A 6,963-nucleotide genomic window follows, 5' to 3' on the forward strand; every position below is an offset into this window, starting at 1 on the left:
TTCAGCAAGCAGCAAGCGAGCATCACAGCTGATAGCTTCTTGTATCTCCAGCATGAACTAAATACTTCAAACACAGTTAATAACCAACAGCAGCAAGTAGGATGCTGTTTTCATAGTTTCATTTATTTGGCTGACATAACAATATTGCTTTATTTTAAATCTTTCTGTGAGTGTGTCTGATACAGTATAAAAGTCACATGTTTGATGTTCAAGCAACAAAAAGAAAGGGCTTTTCTTTCTCTTTTTTTCGCTGTAGCACCTGCTATGAAAAACACGTTCCTCGGCTACATACAGTAATAACGAAAAACGGAGCCATGTAACCAGGAATAGCTTCTGTGTTGTTTGTCATCTTGTGGACACTGAAACACTGGTCTACTAAAAATCCCAAACAAGCTGCAGCCCACTGCTGTCTGGAGAGGCTGGGAACTGTGCTCTTACCTCCAGTCTTACACCTGTTGACTGGGAAGATTACCGAGCATAGTCCACAGAATCTTTTAGATATCACTTAGAAAGTCCTTGTTTTTTATGTGCTTTTACAACCCCTCACAAATAGTTGTGTTGCTTGTGTTGGATAAGCACGTAAAAACATTAAGGCTGTGGTCCAAATCTGCGATTCGTATTCATACAAATGTGTCCATCCTTCTGCTTTGCACATCCTGCTCCATCTGACAGGGAAACTCTCCAAATCATCTCCTTTTACTTTTAGACAAAAAAGGAACAAAGAAAGCCAATGTGTATTTTTAGGTGAACAGCAAAATCATGTTACTCTGTAAATACCTGTCCCACAGATAGGGATGTAATGATTAAAAATCATTTTAAATGTGTAAAGATTACAACCAGTTGAGATTAAAAAAATCGCGAAGCAACTTTTAAACAGCCTAGGGTGTGATGCTGTAACGTTAGCCTACCGTTAGCTAGTCAGCACGGTTAAAATGCTGACCGCTAAACGGTGTAAAGTGTGACTGTATTTCACTGGAAAGGATTCCAACACAGGGACGTACAACAGTCTGCAGCTAAAGACACAGAGGAGACTAGCTGCACTTTGAGACCGCACGTACACTGCAACAACGCGTTATTACGGATCCCACGTAACTTCTAGGCAAGACCCGCCCTACGAAGCAGCTCGATTGGTTGGGGTTAGGCATTGACCTTTGGTAAAGGTTAAAGGGAAAGGTGTGGTAAAGGTTGGGATAGCCGATTGGTCAGGGGATAGGAGCTGAACAAATCAGGTTCCGTTACCTTGCGTAAGCATGGCTGCCTGGCCAACAGTAGTGTGTGAATGTTATTGAAGGGCAGGCTTTGCCTTGAAGTTGCGTGCGTTCCATAATAACTCTGTTTGGTGTTGCGTTTTGGTCCGGCTCCGTAAGCTTGTGTTGCGTTCAATGTTGTTGTAGCCATCTAGTTTTTCTTCTTTTTGTCGTTTAACAGCTAACAACTGGTGAAAAAAGTTGTTACATTTTAAATAAATCAATTTAATTTATACTATTTCTGTTGCACTTTTGATAAGAGGACACATATGCTGCTTTATATACAGTGTATATATATATAAACCACAACCCTGACAGCTGTGTCAGTCAGTACACAGGGGAAAGTTCATTAATGTATGTAAAAATAATCGGCCCGATCTCCTGACAGCAGACTAAAGTCTTGTGGTTTTATTTAAGAAAATGAGCCTATCTACGTGGTCAGGGGTGAGTCATATATGCAGTTTGTTCATTGTAAGTCCTTGTTAAAACTTTAGCAGATACGTTTTGCAAGAGATAATATGGCGAGGAGGAATGATTAAAAAAAAAGAACAGCAGTGTCTGTGTTAACAAGCCATTGAAGCAGGGTTTATTATCCATATTCTAAAGTCAAGGTGTTAGCATTCAGCCTTTGTTATTGGGTTTGCCATCCTTATCGAGACATACGGAGTGAACCACAGAACTCTTTTAGTGTTATGTGTTATTACTAATGTTGGAAATGTACACATATTCCTGTTTCACTTTGGCTCTGTATTACTTTCTGCTAATCGCCAACTATCGAATTTATCTGATTCCAGCTGGTTAAATGTGAATATTTTTTGGTTTCTTCCCTCCTCTGTGACGGTAAACTGAATATATTTAATGTCGACAAAACAAGACATTTGAGGACGTCATCTTGGGATTTGGAAAACACTCGTCAATGGTTTTTACCATTTTTTTGACATTTTATATAAATGAATCAAACCAAAAATTGGCAGATTAATCGAAAATGAAAATAATCGTTATTGCAGCCGTACTGCTAATAATGACTAACTGTAACCAACACTAAATTAGACAAATTAGTTAGATTAGTATCTGTGCACCAGTAAAAGCGGGACTGGATTCTAATTTTATTAATATATTTATTATTTTATCTTGCTGCTTTTTCTTAGTATCTCCAATAAGACCTTTCCAAACTGGTATCATTGTTTCTTGATGCCACACTACAGGTCTAAAGATTGGGTTCCTCTTTCTACTCAATCTGCTTGTTCTGCCACGGGTCACACATTAACACGGGGCATCGTGTGTGTGTATGCGGGTGGGTGGATGCTGATGTATGACTGTTTCCAAGCCCCAGTTTACCACAGCTGCTATTTCACCAACACAAATGATCTTTTCATCAGAAACAGAAACTCGTGTCATATGTGTACACACCGTATCTGTATCAAATCATTTAAAAGTGTGTGAAAGCATCAGCATCACACTTTCTATTTCTTCATTCAAGGTTGGCTCATTTTCTATAATATATATATATATATATATATATTATTTGCACTCTGAACTCGTAAAATACGGACGCTGGGTCAGTGGCTGTCAGCGTCAGATACGACCAAAAAGCTCCCTTCATCATGTGTAGAACGCAGCGGGCGGAGCAGCAGCTACACGGCGCGTGAAGATGATGTAGCATTAAGAGCGACAACAGTAGCGAGTAGAATAAAACAAACTGTCCCGTTCTTCTTTTCCTAAACCAACTGTCCTGTTCTTGTCCTGCGTGTCACGGAAACGTACAGTGTGTGTGTGTGTGTGTGTGTGTGTGTCTGTGTGTGTGTGTGTGTGTGTGTGTGTGTGTGTGTGTGTGTGCATGCATGCATGCATGGAGTGGGAAGGCCTCAACGGGGCAGCCCCTGAACTCCAAGAGGAAAAGGGAGTAAAATGTAGTCTTTGTGATGTCTCTATCACTCAATCGCAGCGCTGGAGTTCCCAACACTGCTCTTTGTGTGATGAACTGACCAGCGACCACAGAACAACAGCACCTTATCAGGGCTTGTAGCTCTCTGTGTTCGCTTCTCAGCACACACACTCAGTGCAAGGTAAAAAACTAAAAAATGAGGAAACTAAGTGTGTATTCTTGATAAGCTTATTCGTTGGACTCTGCATTGAATGGTTCAGTACCCTTGACATCAAAAGGCCAGGAGAACAGAGGAAGAGCGGGGAAAGAAAAGGAGAAGAGAGCAAAGCTTTTGTGTCCACAATCCTGAGAGCTCATTCTCTAATGAGGCCCAGTCAGCAACGCAAGGAGGCTTCGAGAACCGTGTGTGTGTGTGTGTGTGTGTGTGTGTGTGTGTGTGTGTTTGTGTATGTGTGTTACCGACGTCTTCAGTAAAAAATAATTAAGACACCAAGCATACACACACTTTGAGACGTCATCTGTCAAAGTGTTTCTGTTAAAAGTCTTTGAAATTTCAGCGTAAAGCTGAACATTTCTAAGAGTCAGTCAGGTAAATAAAAGCAAACAAATACAGTATGCACCAGTTGGTGAACTAAGTTCAGGAGTTTTGGAAGTCACTTGCAAGGACTAACCAAGATTTCCATCGTTTGCAGTAAATATAGCTTTTCAATTCTTTTGGTAATTGTGGGCTAATTTGACACCTCTGGTTGTTATTGACAACTGCTCTGAATTTGCACAGCTAAGCTTTAAACACCTTTAACACCTCCTTACAGTATTTGTTTTGTTACGACTGGAAGAACCAATAAGTGACTTTTTATTTATTGTAATCATTCCTTTCAGTTAGTCGGCACATGGACCATAGCGTTCACTCTTCTTCTCTTTTTCGTGAAAGACACACTTGTTGCTTTGAGCCAAACGGGACAGAAGAAAGGTCATTTACGGCCTATGGGATACAGTATAGTAATCGTACTGAGCATCCTGTGTGTGGTCAGCAGAGTACGTTGGGATGTTGTAACATCAGTCAGTCAGCCAGACAGCACACATTAAATATGTCTCCATATCTTGCATCTAGGGTTGGGTAACCTTTGGGTTTTTCCCGATACCGGTGCTAAAGCGATACTTTTAAAATGGTGCCGATGCAGTTTTTTTTTTTTTTTAAAGAATAGAGCACAACAGTCGGTGACATTAATGGCTTGTTTATTGCTAAGGCCATATGGTCAAAATGAAATGATTTATTAATAATAATGTAATAACAAGAATGTTAAAACAAGAACTTATTTCACCAGTAAATTGCTGGTAAATGACAAAAACAACCACCAGATGGGAAAAGTGTATTTTACAATAACTTCGTAGCTAACTAATGTAGTGAAACACAGTCACACTGTTAACGTTTAACGTTAGCTGTCAGCATTTTAACCCTGTTTAATCCAGCTGCTAGCTAACGGTAGGCTAACGGTAGGCTAGCGTTACCTGCTGTCAGGTGTAATGTTAACTAGCGTCACGTGCAGCGATGCTTCTGTTGCCCGTAACGTCTGTTTCAGAGCATCACAGAGCAGAGCAGACGTTTCAGTGGCACCGAAATGAGGCACCGACCGAGTTGCTATTCGGTCCGGTAGATACCGGTCGTTTAGGCACCGCTGCCGTATTAGCACCGGGTCTCAGTACCCAACCCTACTTGCATCACAACTTGTCTGATTGAGTGCTCCTGATCACATTGAATCAATAATTTAAACTCATTAACACTTAATTATGTGGCTCGTGTGTTCACACATATGCAGACTGCATGTATGGTTCTTGGTTACAGTCCTCACTTTTGCCAGTTTCAGTCACAACCAAGGATAAAGCCGACTTTGTTAGAAAGTGTCTGAAGCCGATGAATGCTCTTATCATGCCGCTATCGCACCTGTTAGTGGGCTGATGCCCGATTGTTATCATGCATGTTGGGGCTGCAGCGACGGTTACCTGAAACAGCATGCCAATTATGCAAATGAAGCTGCTATATGGTGGGATTTGAAGAGGCTCTTTGTACTACCCCTCTTGAGAGGAGATAGGGGGGTAGGAGAAGGGCGGGTTGGCTAGGTCAGAGGTAAAAGAAGAGTAGAAAAGTCAGGTGTTACTGGTGAGGGAGAGCCAGTCACTGTGACTTGTGTCAGCAGATCTGTTCCAGTGAGGAAGTGCTGTTGGATCTCCTCATGTCCTCTCCTCCCTACCAGGTCAGTACCCAAAACTACAGGCTAGCTAGATGAAAGTATGTTCTTTTAAATTTGGTTTATTTTAGACATAAGAATAGATAAATACAATTTTTTTTTTTTTTTAAATATTCTTCTGTTTCTCCTTAACGGGTTTTACGAAAACTTCTATTGCTTACTTTTCTCAAGGACAGCAACATCCCTCACTGATTCTCAATCAAAGGAGTAGATGCATGTTAAAAGAACCCCGATGAGCCACAGGCAGATAAAAAAAAAAAAAAAAATACAAAATAAATGAAAGATTTGAGATGAGATGGGGGGGGTTTGCTGGAAGCTCTTGGCGTGGTCAGCCGGGGCCAGGCCCTGCGGGCACAAAGGCACTATAGCTGGTGCGGTAAGCCAGATAGTTTTTATCATTCCTAAGTAAATACTGCTAATGTGAAACAATTCCCTAAACATTTGTTTATACTTTTTTTTTTTTTACACTTGTCTTTACAAGACTGCACAGCAGGTTGGAAACTTACTGTAAGAGCTCGGTCTTGAAACACTGTAGACAATTGAACAATGTGAGATCATGTTTTGCAAACGTTACTCATTCAAGTGTGATAGAACGGGCTGTGGAAATATGCAAAGATCAGGGTGTGAGATATTTTTCATATTTTTAGTGTGACAATGCTCAACGTTTGAGCCAGCGCTGCTGAGAAGTCTTGTGGTTTTCTGCCTCTGACGTTCCTGCAGGGAAGCCTTCTGCCATCCACAGCTGTCAGTCTCAGGGTTGACAATGAGAATGTCTTTATTTATCACCAAGTAAACCGCTTTAGATGACTAACACTTTATCCTGCTGCTCTCAACTGCTGAGACTGGCTCCTGGCGCTCTCTCTCTCTCCATCTATTGTGCACTCTCTGCTATTCTGCCTCGGGCGCTAGTTGTTAAACGACATGAACGTTACAAAACCCAACAAGCTGCTTCTGTGGGGAGGGGAGGGGGGGGGGAGAGAAAAGAAAACAGTGAGAGAAAGAAGGAGGAAAGAAAAGAAAGGGAGAACAACAGAAGGGATTTGCATTGCCAAGGTTTATGTGTTACAAGTTGTTGTGTAAATGCAGGTTTTGTGTGAAGTGATTCTCGTGTCGTGGGAAGTGTAAGGTTTCAGTGTCGTCAGCGCTCAAAGAAGAAGAGCTGGTTTTTATCTGAGGGCAGAGGCATGTTCCTCCGTCCACTGTCATCCTCCATCGCCTCCGGCTCTGCTGCGACAGGCATATTCACTTCACAGAGGGGGACGGGATAAGTGTAGACCTGTAACAGCACAGCCATTACCGCGGTCAGACTGACAGAGAGCCACAAGGGGCTTCAATGGACTTAGTTTTTTTTCTACATATTTAAAAGTCTTTTGTTGGGTATTTACCATAAATAACAATAACTACAAAGTTCTTCACACCAGAAAATGTCATTGACAGATGCGTAGGATCAAAAACTCTTGACTGTGAAAAAGACAAAGACTCCTGCACTCACTTTTATAAAAGTAAAAGACGCACCGGCGAGTCCAAGCAACGTTTGACAACACTCCTACTCAAAAAGCGATATTACAAATTTCAGTTTAGACAT

General features: G+C 41.4%; 1 protein-coding gene across 5 annotated transcripts in view; it reads left to right on the forward strand.

Moving 5' to 3' along the window:
* The window catches only part of LOC116055520 (transcription factor SOX-13), a 58,653-nt gene that overhangs the window by 15,005 nt on the left and 36,685 nt on the right, over nt 1–6,963 (forward strand). The window contains exon 1 of one of the 5 annotated variants that reach the window (XM_031307523.2): nt 5,278–5,384. The exons of the other annotated variants lie outside the window; for them this stretch is intronic. The gene's annotated coding sequence lies outside the window, so the exon portion shown is untranslated. Of the gene's footprint in view, nt 1–5,277; nt 5,385–6,963 lie in introns of those variants that run through there. 5 annotated transcript variants of the gene reach the window in all.

The sequence above is a fragment of the Sander lucioperca genome, chromosome 6, assembly GCF_008315115.2.
Source record: "Sander lucioperca isolate FBNREF2018 chromosome 6, SLUC_FBN_1.2, whole genome shotgun sequence".
Lineage (NCBI taxonomy): Eukaryota > Metazoa > Chordata > Actinopteri > Perciformes > Percidae > Sander > Sander lucioperca.